Below are 13,577 nucleotides of genomic sequence, written 5' to 3'. Positions count from 1 at the left end.
GTAGACACCTGTAGTTGAAATTAATTTGGCTATTACCCGTTGGGGTGGCAACCCAGAGAGAGAAAGCTTCTTGTGAGCAAACCCTACTATATCAAACTGTAAGCATCCCTGGAGGCAGTCAGGGCCAGATTGAATGGAGGCTGATCTGGGGGGTGGCAGCTCTGCCAGTGGCAGAGGGGTTGGATGAGCTTTAAGGTCCCCTCCAACCTGAGCAATTCCACGATTCTCTGATTATATGAAATGTAAAAGTCCCTTGAGATGCACTGCCTCCACCTTGGGGCTGAGCAACATGCTGGTCTCTAAGACTGCCCCTTTCTCTGCATTATGGCAGCCAAAGCAAGAGACAACGATGTGAGCTCTCACACAGCTAAAGGAGAAGGGTGATGGTGGGAGTGCGTATGTCCAACCAGAGTGGGACGAGTAGAAATACCAGAGTGAATCGGATCTTGTGTGCCTGACAAGAGACCAGTCACAGCTCCAACAAGCCTCCTTTTATTCCCCACAGGAATGTAGTGTGTCTTATAGGATGCCAAGGACGGTATTCATGTTAAAACCAAACAAAAAAAGGTCTTCTGTGCAGAATTAATACTGAGTGCTAGCGCTTCACATCAGGATTCAGGCTTTCTGGGGATTCTGGGCTGTGGAGCTCTCTGAGTTTTCTCCAGGGCAATTAGTATCCCCCAAAAAATGCACCTGCCTGCAAGCCACAGCAGATCATTAGGGGTTAGTTCAGATGATTAGCTAAAATCCAGCTTCCGGAGCCTGCAGTACAGGGCTGGAACTTGTGCTTGAACAGAAGTGCCTGTGGCTTCCCCTGCTTCCTGGCTCCTATTGACTCAGAAAGGCTCCAGCAGAGCCTCTCCTTCTTGGCATTTTAACGTCCAGTTTTGGCAGGACTCCACCATATCAGGGGTGTAAAAAAACGTACAGAATGAAGCTAACAGAATGAAAGAAAATCATTTTAAACAGGGCACAAACCCCTCCTGGTGGAAACATTGAGACAGCTTGTTTAAACATCTCAGCTCAAATCCTCTTACCCACCTTTGCTTCCCATTCATTTGGATGTCACACATCTGCAAGCCTCTTTGCTGAGCAGAGACAAATTTATTTTGAGTTGGGCTCAGGTTCTCAGCAGCTGGTTAGGAGAAAATGGAGGTATTCTTCCTGTTTGCACCGAGGCTCGCTTTGGGGAACTGGTCAGTAACGATCACCACGGTCCAAAATGTCCTGGAACCGTCTACTCTAGAATAACACCACGTTGTGATGGTTGGAGACGGTTCTGTTTCCCTCCCAGAGCACTGATTGTGCTGATTTTTATGTCTTGATATGAAATAATTTATTTTCTTTCGGTCTGGGCTAAATGTTGGCTGGGAGATTTTAATCTTACTGGGCCAACAGAGGGAGATTTTGCAGTGCCAAGAAGGAAAGGTTCCCATTCGTCCCACCCACTGACTGGTGGCGCTGCCTGTGGCAGGGGGGTTGGAACTTGATGATCCTTGGGCTCCCAAGCCGTTCTATGATGCTATGATTCTATGATTCCATTAGGGAGAGGATTCCCATTACATTGTGCAATGTTGGCTTGAATCCATCCCATTTTCTTCTTACAGTTTTTGGAGATTTTGAGGAAGTTCTGATAATGTCAGGAATGGTTGCCTCCTACTTCTGAAGTAACGACTGCTGCATCTCCTCTCTGCCCTGATTACACGTGCCTGGACCAAAAGGCTGCCATCAGGAGGGTGTTTTGTGCTGTCACACGCGTCTCTCCATCTAAATCCCTTGAGTCTGCCAGTGCTCAGCTTTATGACTTACCTCATTATCATTACTCATTATCTGTCCACTGCTAAAACATGTCAAATCAGTACAATGTGACTTCACCTTATTTTCTCACAGCAGTGATTTATTCTTTGGGATTTGTGCTGATGTTAAAAGGACCCAATGGCCAAATGTAAACACACCCTCTGACTCAGTCATGGTGTACTTTAAAAGACAACCTATAAACATCCCTTCCTGCTCAGGTCCAAACAAAGCTGAATCTCCTTCCCACAGCAGTATGCTGAGAAGTTCATAAAATCATAGAATGGCTTTGGTTGGACGGGACCTTAAAGCCCATCCAGTTCCAACCCCCTGCCATGAGGGGTTGCCCGGGCCCCATCCTTGAATGCCTCCAGGGATGGGGCATCTGCAGTTTCTCTGGGTACCCTGTGCCTCACCACTCTCTCAGTACAATTCCTAACCACTAACCAAAATGTCTCTTTTAGTTTAAAGCCATTCCCATTTGTCCTATCACTATCAGACCGTGTAAAAAGTTGGTCCCCCTCCTACTTGTAAGCACCTTTCAAGTATTGGAAGGATGCACTGAGATCTCCTGGGAGCTGCCTTTTCTCCAAGTTAAACAAGCCCGACTTCCTCAGCCTGCCTTCATAGAGAGGTGCTCCAGATCTCTGAGCCTCCCTGTGGCCCTAAACTGGACCCACTCCAACAGCTCCACATCCTTTCTGTACTGGGGGCCCCAGGCCTGGATGCAATACTCCACATGGAAACTGACAAAGGCACAGCAAAGTGGGACAATCCCCTCCCTCTCTCTGCTGGCCACCCCTCTTTTGATGCAGCTCAGGGTACTATTGGCCTTTCAGGCTGCAAGAGCACACTGCTGGCTTGGATCATCTTCTGAGGATGCCATAGAGTCCCCTGCAGCTCTCCACCTTTATCCTATTTAACTTGTTAGTTAAAGTTTGGTATAGTTGTTAAAACTGGAGGCTCACTTCTGTGTAGATGTCCCTGTTCACTGCAGGTGAGTTAGACTAGATGACCTTTAATGGTCTCTTCCAACTCTAAAGATTCTGTGATTCTATGATTCTATGACTGGAACGTTAACTGGAACATTAAAACTGCCGACAGCAAGATGTGTATGAAGAGCAGTGTGTGCCCAAGAGAAATGGATGGGTGAGACGACACGGAGGAAGCCTTTGAACTGCTTTGTTGTTCAATATATTGATATTAGAGCTTTAACTAACAAAGCTAGGGGTTTAATGTGGGGCAAGTCGTATGAGCTGTAAAGGGGATTAAAGAGCACGGGCTCACATTAAGAGGTGAGTTCCTCCTTGAGCTTTTATCTGTAATATATGGAAAGAAATACCAAGTAATGGGAGATTTCAATCATGAAGATATATGCTGGGAGTCTCATATAGCCAGAAATAAATCTCTTTGAAGTTTCTCAAATGATGTGTGATCATTTTCTAGCACAGAAGATATTACATCCAACATGAGATAACAACATTTCAGATTTCATCCTGACAGATCGGTCTGTGCGTTGGAAGATGATGACAGTATCTTAGGAACATGTGGCTGAGACCCTGTTTTAATGGAGGCAGAGGAGGCTCAGTGTGGTAATGAATATATTGTGTTCAAAGGGGGTAATTTCCCAGTGCTGAAGCAGAATAGCAAAGGATGAAAGCTGGCTTTGTATGAGAGGATTTCTTGAGCTGATCAGCACCTTGATTTCACTGTGATGCGAGAGGACAGTTTTGATTAAAATCCCATACTGCTAAAGAGGGGAAATGTCACAAAGCACGAGGTAAATGACTTAATGAGCTGATTGAGGCAAATAAGATCTACCTTTGAGGAGACAGTTTCAGTGTCAAACATGACCAAATAGCCAGGGTGGATGAAGAGCAGTGTGGTAGTGAGCTTTTAACTTTGGTTGCTGAACTGCAGCATCACATTTGCATGTTTGTGCTTAGAAAACATTGGAAACTGGGCTGAGCTTGTGGTGTTGGGAAGGGAAAGCAAGACTTCAGTTGAGGCCCACCAAAAATGTCCCACAGATTTAGGAGTTCCATCTGCTCTGTTTGCCCTTTGCACTAATAATTGAAGTTATCCCAGAGTAACACATCGATGGGTTCTATAAAGGAGTGGGAACAATGTCTAAACTGGCCTGAAATTCAGTCAGCAACTCGTAACATCTCTGGGAAGCCTTCTGTCTGGTTATTACCATGTCTTCTGCCTTCAAAATCAGGGAAGAAGGCAAAAAGAGAAACCTGAAGAATTTTGTAAGCAGACAGGTGAATTTCTTTCTTTCTTTCTCAGGCAAAGTTTTCTTTTTTATTCCTCTCAAATTGCAGCCCTGCTATTGATCTCCCGTATAATCCTGAATAACCTGTGCTATTCATGACTGCACTTTCCCAGGGAAGGAAGAGATATATTTAGGATATACCCAGCATTTCAGAAGGATGAAATACAAGTGAGTCAGTAGGTGTATTTCAGCAGAAAATGAAAAAAAAAAAACAAAAAACCAACGGGGGTGGGGGGAGCTTAATCTTGTAATCTTGCTGACACTCATCCATCTGCATAGCTCTGCTGTATTTATACAGGTGCAGAAATCAGACCCGTGGCCAGACCTCGTGTGCTCACACATCCCTCGTGGCTGTTGTGCAGAGGAGCAGTTGCTTTGCAGGGTGATGAGATTCTTGTGAGCAGCCATCCTGCTGCTACCTGAGGTTCAGGAGAGATGCAAACGACTGAAAACAACACAATGTGCAGCATGGAAATAGCTAGCTTAAAAAGCTCGGCTGAGGCTGTGTGAATTAGATCATTTGAACCGCCAAACATATGCAAACTCACTTCATTACGGTCTGACATTGCTCACTGTGTTTCCAACACGTTAAGGACACAGGTGCCTTTTGTTTGTATTGAGTATTATGAGAAATCAAAAGAAAAAGGGAAAGAAAAAACCGTTCTGCTCCCCACAGCTAATCAGGTATTCACCTTGAACGAGCACTAATGAAACCAGCACCACATCAAAAGCAGCACTGGCTCCAGCCGAGAAGGTTATTAAAAAATTTAACAGTACCAGACGGCCCCCAACCAGCTTAAGCAACTGCATTTTATGTTCCTCTTTGTAAAAAGAGAAGTGGCCCTGTGCTTGCCCCTCTCGGCTGCCACCTGTTTGGGGCCTCTCACAATCAAATCGAGGCACTGGGGATGCTGTCCTTGTAGGCAAAGATGATTTTTCTGCTCAGTGGTTCAATATTTCTTGTCCATTCTCACACAGGCTGGCCATCATTATGCATCAGCATAGACCAAAGCTTGTTTTTTCACAGGATCATGAAGTCAAAGATGTCGGAAGGGCCCTCTGCAATCATCTGGTCCAACCCCTTCTCAAGCAGGGACACCCACGGCAGAGTGCCCAGGGCCACGTCCGGGTGAGTTTGAAGATCACAGAATCATAGAATATCCCAAGTTGGAAGGGACCCATAAAGATCATGGATTCCAATTCTAAGATCTCCAAGGAGGAGACTCCACAACCTCTCTGGGTAACCTGCTCCATCACTGGCACAGCACAGAAATGCTTCCTGACATTCAGAGGGAACCTCCTGAGCTTCATTTTGTGCCCATTGCCTCCTTGCCCCAGCACTGACAAGACTCCAATTCCATCCCCTTTGTGCCCTCCCTTCAGGTATTTATGTACATTGATGAGATCTCCCTGAGCCCCTCCTTCTCCAGGCTGAATAGTCTCAGCTCTCTTGGCCTTTCCTCATAACAAAGATTCTCCAGACCCTTCATCATCTTGGTGACTCTACGTTGTATTTCCTCCAGCATCTCCAGGTCTCTCTTGTACTGGGGGGCCAGAACTGGATACAGCACTCCAGTTTCAACCTCACCACTGCTGAGCCGAGGAGCAGGATCAGCTCTTTTGACCTGCAGGTTTGATATAAGGAAGAATTTACTTTCTGAAAGAGTGGTAATGCATTGGAACAGATTTTCCAGGGAACTTGTGGAGTTACCACCCCTGCAGATTTTCAAGAAAAGAGTAGACGTGGTACTGAGGGACATGGTTAGTGGGCTTGGTGGTTGATGGTTGGACTAGACGATCTCTGTGGTCTTTTCCAACCTTAATCATTCTGTGATTCTGTATTGCCCAGTGCAACCAATAATACTGTTAGCCTCCTTTGTGACAAGGGCACTGGTGGCTCACGTTCACCCCAGGTCCTTTTCTGCAGGGCAGCTTCCAGCTGGGTGCCCCTAGCACGTCCTGGTGCCTGAGGTTGTTTCTTCCTAAATGCAGAATTCCAACATTCTCCTTGTTGGACTTCATGAGGTTGTTGTCAGTCCAAGTTTGCAGTCTCACACCCTGTGTATACCCCCTTCTCAACTAACTTCTTTATGGCATCAAGTGGTTCACTGGGAACAGGACACGTAGATGTAGGCACTACTTTAGGTATGGGGAACAACATCACCGTTTGGATTTGGAATCCTTCAGCTGCTGGGCTCTACTTGCACTCAGAAGGAGTCATTTCAGATAACACAAGCCTAAAATAGTGGGAGATGTAGGAGTACATCTTTGGCCAAAGGCTCCTCTATAGATCATTAAAATGTAGATATTAGAGAAATCTGATACCAAAGGAATCCACAAGGTTCTTCTCCAATGCATACCTGAGACACATGAATGAATTGAAGTCACTAAATATCTCAGTTCTAAAGCAAAATCTCCTATGTTGCTCTTTTAAAATTACAAATTGGTTGTAAAAGAATATGGAAAGTGCCAGAGAAGGGAAACCACCATTATTTTACCTCAGCAAAGCCGACAAAACCAAACAACCAGACTCATTCAGAAATTGCCTTTGGGGAACACCTGCATTGCCACATGGTTTCTAAATGACAGTTTTACCAAGAACAGTTCTTAGATCTGGAAATGTCCTTGATCAACCTCCAAGTAAGGCCACACCATGGATAATCTGCTAATAACGTTTCAGCTGTAACGGCCAGCCGCTGCCTGGTGTGGGTGTGGGGGATTTTTTGCCAGGGCTGAAGCCAAGACTAAGAAGGAATAAGAAAAAACACAGGAACCCTGGGGACAAAAAGAAACGGCTACTTTTGCATCGCTGTTGCACAAACTCCCATCATGCAGGACTCGAGGGACTGAAATCATAGAACTATATCACAGAATCACAGAATGGCCTGGGTTGTAAAGGACCACAGTGATCATCTAGTTTCAATTCCATGCTGTGCGCAGGGTCGCCAACCATCAGACCAGGCTGCCCAGAGCCACATCCAGCCTGGCCTTGATTGTCCTGGCCCAAGTGCAACACCCTGCACTTGGCATTGTTGAATCTTGTTAGGTTCACATGGGCCTGCTTCTCCAGCCTGTCCAGGTCCCTCTGGATGGCTTCCCTTCCCTCCAATGTAGTGACTGCACTGCTCAGCTTGGTGTCATCTGGTTCCCTACTTGGTGTAGGGAACCTGCTTTGGCAGGGGGGTTGGACTCGATGATCTCTGGAGGTCCCTTCCAACCCCTACAATTCTGTGATTCTGTGATTCTGTGATCTGCCAACTTGCTGGGGATGCACTTGATGCCATCGTCTATTTCATTCATAAAGATAATATGATAGTCCTGGAGGTGTAAAGTCACACATTTTCAACTATATTAGTGTTTTAAAATGCTGTTGCAGAGGGAGCAGTGGCTGTATAAAACTGTCATCTTCTTGTTGGGTGTCTCTACTCTTGTGTCAGGTTTTGGTGCTTTAGTGAGCAAAAGCTGCCCCACAGGTGAATGGAGCTGGGCTCAGCATCAGGCTGCTGTTAGTGGAGTAACAGCTGCAGGGGTTTTGCTGCTGGTGGTGATGGCAGAAGCAGAAGGGATCCTTTGGATTTCAGGTTGTGTTTACATCACCCATCCGGAAGTGAAATATCTTTCCATCCTATGCTTGGAGCAAATTAGATCCACAAGTCAGAGAGCTCCCCGGTGTCAACTGTACTGCAGTGGAAAGAAAAGAAATGATCTTCTCTAATTAATTCAAACCTAGAAAGTATAACTTAATGGGAGGTTTAGATAGGACATTATGAAGAATTTAATCATGGAGAGTGTAGTTAGGCAATGGAACATGCTGCCCTGGGAAGTGATGGAGTCCCCATTCCTGGAAGTATTCAGGAGACATGTGGACGTGGCTTTAAGGATGTGGTAGGTGGGGTTGATGTTGGGTCTTAATGACCTTGAAGTTCTTTTCCAAACAAAATGATTCTGTGACTCTGAATACAAATTACAAGGGCAAAAGGTTGGTTCAGCTTGTTGTGGTTGGTTTGGGGGTTTTGCTGGCCACTGTTTTATGAAAATGTCTGCACCTGGGAAAGGGAGGCAAAAAGGCTCCAGAGCCATTGGGGAGGCAGCAGAAAAGCCCCAGGTACAGCCTATGAAACGGAGGAAGAAACATTTCCAACAATAAAAAGGCTATTTTGGCACTGTTTGGCAGTAATGGAATAAAAGCAGTCAACAGAGACAGGAAAATACAAGTTTGCATTCACTGATACACTGCACCATGCCAAATTTACTGGACCCTGTCATCAGTTTCTCTTCCACCCTGAGTTTTGAATGACCATGTGGGATTTGTATGAACTGACCATCAGCTCAGCTCTATCTCCTTATGGTGCTGTGGTTTACATGGCTCACTGGTTTTCCTGTGTCCAGCTGTGATGTGGATACACAACAGAACAACAGAATCACAAAGGTTGGAAAAGACCTCTAAGATCATCTAATCTAACAGTCCACTTACACCAATATTTCCCACTGAGAAAAATGTATTCAAATACCCAAGGATGCATACCTCCAGAGGGAAACAGAGCTGTACTAATTCCTTGGTTTCGGGATGTTCTGTAGCACATGGACCCTCTCCTCTACGTTGCCATCGTAGCTAGAAAGAAAGCAAACCAATGTGCTTCAAAGTATTTGAGGTATTTATCCACTCACTATCCAGCAAGGCAGACAAATGGATTACCCGGGTTACAGAGGGCATGAGGTCCAAAGGGTAAAAAGATGTGTCATAACACACTACAGAGCTGCATGCAGAGTATATATTTTTGTATTTCTGTATGTGTGAGTTTTCTTAGATTGATGGACTGGGCTCAGAATGTAAAAGAAAAACAACCAACAAAACAAACAAACAAAAAAAGAAAACAGGTAGGAAGGCAATAACTGAGGCTTAAAAAAGAATGGGTCTAAGAAAATTACTCTTTAAATTGGGGGAGCATGGAGATGGAAAAGCCCCTCAACCCAGAGCTGACCTGGACCTCGTTGGGACAGCTTCTGTGCAGCTCGGTGGGCTGAAGCTCAAAGTTGTATGGCTTTGTGAGCCCCACCTTGCTTCTCCATCCACCTCCTTGGGTTTGGTGAAGGCTCCCCCAGAAAAGCAGGACAGCAGTGTCTCCTCTTCCTGACCTCACTGGGGGTTAAGGAAGGAGCCCTGACCTCCAACATCCTTTCTCCTGCTGTGCGACCCATCTTTGTTTGAGAACTTCATTGTTTATGCCCTGGAGAAGAATGAGCTGCCACTGGGAGCAGATCACAATGAGAATATTGCCACACAAAAACTGTCCTTCATGTCCTGTTTTCAATAAAACCACATATTTTTGACTGTCTGGTTTCAATAAAAAGTCCAGAAAGAAAGAATGGAAGGGGGCATTGTGTTTCATGCAATGCCAGCAAATTGCAATAAGTGGCTCGTTTTTAAGGAGCTGCATGAATAGTGACAAAGTGGGGTGCTTGGGGATGCACCAGTTCTGGATTGAATTCTGCTTCTTGCTCTTGAAACTTTATAGCCTGGGCATTTATCTTCATTTGCTAAAGCTTCTCCTGACTCTGGTTGTTGCAAAGATACTGCAAGCTGAAGCATTTGCTGTAGCGCAGTCGCTCAAAGAGAGTTTGGTCAGCACATGGTCTCTTTATGGAGATATTTCAGGTTGCATATTAAGAAAAATGCATATTAAGAAAAACTCTCTCTGTGTGAGAGAGTGGTTGGGCATTGGAGCAGGCTGCTCTGGGAGGTGGTGGAGTCACCGTCCCTGGGGGTGTTCATAAAATGTGCAGATGTGGTACTGAGGGAGATGGTTTAGTGAGCAATACTGGTGGTAGGAGCATGGCTGGACTGGACGATATTAGAGGTCTTTTCCAACCTTAATGACTTTATGATTCTGTGATTCTATGATATTGATCTTGGCACTTGGCAGACCACATGCTGACAATGGCTCTGATGCTGCTTTCCATCGGCAGCCGCAGGTTAACAGCACGATGGGGATGGAACCGTATTGACAGAACTCGGCGTCGTCCGCTTCGCATTTCACTGGAGCTAGGCATGTTCTGTCTCTTCTGGTAGCCTCAAAGTAACCCAAGAGAAAACAGCACCAGAACATTATAGAAAGTCATGCGGAATTTATGACTGTAAAAATGCCAGGCACACAGATCTATACTACACAGAAATTATGTTGTGCTTTTTAATCTTCTCATCGTTGGATGTCAGGGGGAAGTTCTTTACAGAGAGAGTGGTGAGGTGCTGGAACAGGCTGCCCAGAGAGGCTGTGGATGCCCCGTCCCTGGAGGTGTTCAAGGCCAGTTTGGATGGGGCCCTGGGCAGCCTGGTCTGGTATTAAATGGGGAGGTTGGTGGCCCTGCATGTGGCAGGGGGCTGGAACTTGAAGATCCTTGAGGTCCTTTCCAACCCTGGCCATTCTGTGGTTCTGTGATTATTTACCTTCTTCTTTCCAGTGAGCACTGTTGTTTTCAATTTTTTTTTTTAATAACCACTGTGTTTGTACAAAGTTAAAGCACTTTTGAGTCTTTCTCTCACCCTCCCCAAAATAGTGCATCCCTAGAACTGTGCTTTGCTCCCCATGGCAGCTCCTGCCAAATTCCCATCTATTTGTGCCACAGAAAGCATCACACTTGCAGGCAGCTGGAGCGTGTTCTTGGTAGGCACAGGGAGCTCCGAATCCACCAGTGTAGGTTTTTGTGCTTTTCAAACACTGCTCCTCTTTGGAGCTGTTAGGCCAGCAACTGTCAATGTGCTTACAGTGGAAATCTTGGCAGGGAGATGTTCTGGCACTGGGGGGGATCCGGGAGGATCTTCTGATGGGATCTTCTTCCCATCCTTCATGGCTCCTTCTGAGGCTCAGGAGGTCCCATAGGCTGTGCTGGGACAAGCCAGGATTCCCCCATTCCACATCCCACAGCTTGTCCTGCAGGATGCTGCTCTTCCTTGTTACAAATAGATGAGAAGACTGGAGGAAATTGCAATTCCCTGTTTCATACCAGCTCAGGTCTTTTTGTGCTGTTTGCAACAGAAGCATGGATGCAGAGGAAGCAGCAGAGCTGTCTTCTGAATGATAAGCACAGGACACTGTGGTTTGTCATCAGCTGTGTGAGCTGAAGGCAGTGACAAGAGGGACTGTGAATGTTCTGGGCAATGGATGGGGTAATGCAACCTAGTGACTTTGTCACCCTGAGTCCAGAAGGATGGATGGCAGAGGAATTGCTGCTGGAGACTGTGCAGAACAATGCTCCCACTCAGTGAGTAGTTGCCACAAAATGTACCAAAGTGGGTTGTTTTGAGAAATCTGCCATCACAGGTACTACATGGTCTTTAATTTCCCAGGCTTACAGTTTCACAGCCCACCACAAACCATCCTGGACCACTTTTGTAAAACCTATCCTCTCTTTAGGGGTGTTGAGCAATGGGAGGGAAACTGCTACATATCCCAGACCATTGATAAGAAAGAAGGAGACAGACATTTTAGCAGGGTCTGTTGTGAAAGGACAAAGGGAAAATGGTTTCAAATTGAAAGAGGGGAGAATTAGGCTGGATATAAGGAAAGTTCTTTACAGTAAGAGCAGTGAAGCACTGGCACAGGTTGCCCAGAGGGGTGGTGGATGTCCCATCCTTGGAGACACTCAAGGTCAGGCTGGACAGGGCTCTGAGCACATGGTGTAGCTGTAGGCGTCCCTGTTCATTGCAGGGGGATTGGACTAGATGACCTTTAAGGATCCCTTCCAACTCAAACAATTCTATGATTCTATGATTAATGTTAAATAATGAAGGTAATAGCAATAAAAGCGAAAAAGCAGAGCCATGGGTAGGTTGTATCAGGCAGTGGAAGATAACTGTGCTTGGCCCTTCTCAGCTCAAGGTGTAAAGTAACAAGTGAGAACCTCTAGGGCAGCGCTGTTCCATGAGCTGCTAACAATGTGTTGCTTTGGGACGTGTTCAGGATTCAGGATGGTGAATTGCTGGACTTGTTAGAATCATTTGTAAGCCTTAGGGATGGAGAGGATTTTAGATGAACTGCTGGAGAAAACGTGTGTGGGAGATTGGGATTGGCTGGACCTGAAGCTGCCAGGCTCCTACAAATGATGACTTTAGGGAACAGCGTGGGAAGGTGTCCTGCCATGTGGGAGAAATAAGACAGCTCTGCCTTGAAATGTCTGGGCAAGGATTAAATGCTGCTCGCTGGAAAAAAAAAAAGCTGTGATATTGTGCCAACAGGCCACAGAGCTGCTCATGTTATGATTAATTCCTCTCTCTGCATGCGGCATGGGGCCCCAAGCCTTCCAATTAGCAAAACTGGGGAGTGCATCGTTTGCTGCCTCTCCTCTCCTGCAGCCATACAGCCCTTGCTGTGCCTTTGGTCAGGCTGGAGCACGTTCTTCTCTTCAAGAGAATAAGCAGTCATCACTATGATATTTTCCAACATCATTTTGTTCGTTCAAAGCAAGCAATGCTTGTTTTAATTAATGAACGACGTTTCCCTTTTCTTACTTCTTGGCTTACTGCCTGGCACTGCATTTTTTGTGCCTGGAGAATGAAATGTTTCATTCAAAGCAGGATCCTCCTTGACCTCCTTGTGGCTGCTGCTTGGAGAGGTGCGAGGAGGAGGCAGCAGGTTTGATTTTGGGGAAGGAGGAGGAAGGATTACAGATGAATAGAGAAAAATATGTTTTAGTGGGCATGGTGGGGATGGGCTGACAGTCAGACTAGATGGTCTTGGTGATCCTCTCCAACTTTAATGATTTTATGATTCTGTGAACAGGCCAGTTTTGTAGCACCCTTCTCACTTAACACTGTTTCTTTCCCAAGAGCTGCAGTAAATCCTATTTATGCAAATCCTCACCTTAAAAGCGTTCTATTTTTCTTACAGCCACTGTTGTGCATAGGAGCAACAACTGGCAGGTTTATAACCCCAGCTACATGCTATGTACCTTCGGAGTTGGCTGCAAAATTTTTCACAGAATCATTAAATTTGGAAAAGACTACTAAGATCATCTAGTCCAACCACCAACCCATCACCACCATGCCCACTAACCATGTCCCTCAGTGCCATATCTACCCTTTTCCTGATTACCTCCAGGGATGGTGACTTTGTTACCTCCCAGGGCAGCCTGTTCTGTTTTCAGCAATGCTGTGGCACATTTAACCTGTGTTTGCTGACATCCTTGCCCAGCATTGGCTGTTCTTCAGAGTTCTGCCTTAGCTTATCAGCCCTCCTGGATATGAGGCTAAATTCCAAGGAAAGCAGGGGGAATCAGCTGGCAATTCATCTGCCATATTACTTTTCTTTTTTCTCTGCACTTAACTGAGCATTCCACTTCTAATAATCCTCAGAATTAGATTAAATCTCTATTGATCTCATTTTAATGAGCTCACCACTGTGACCAACAACCTTTCTCTCACAGCAGATGGAGATGTGGCCATCTGAACAAGCAGCAGCTGTTGTTTTAGTTCAGAGAGGTGACACCTTTTTGTATAACTCTCTTTGGC

Source organism: Centrocercus urophasianus, unplaced genomic scaffold (genome assembly GCF_019232065.1).
Source record: "Centrocercus urophasianus isolate 14NV4802_14NV808 unplaced genomic scaffold, USGS_Curo_1.0 seq_11, whole genome shotgun sequence".
In the NCBI taxonomy this organism is placed as follows: domain Eukaryota; kingdom Metazoa; phylum Chordata; class Aves; order Galliformes; family Phasianidae; genus Centrocercus; species Centrocercus urophasianus.
Note: the sequence above shows the minus strand (reverse complement) of the source record.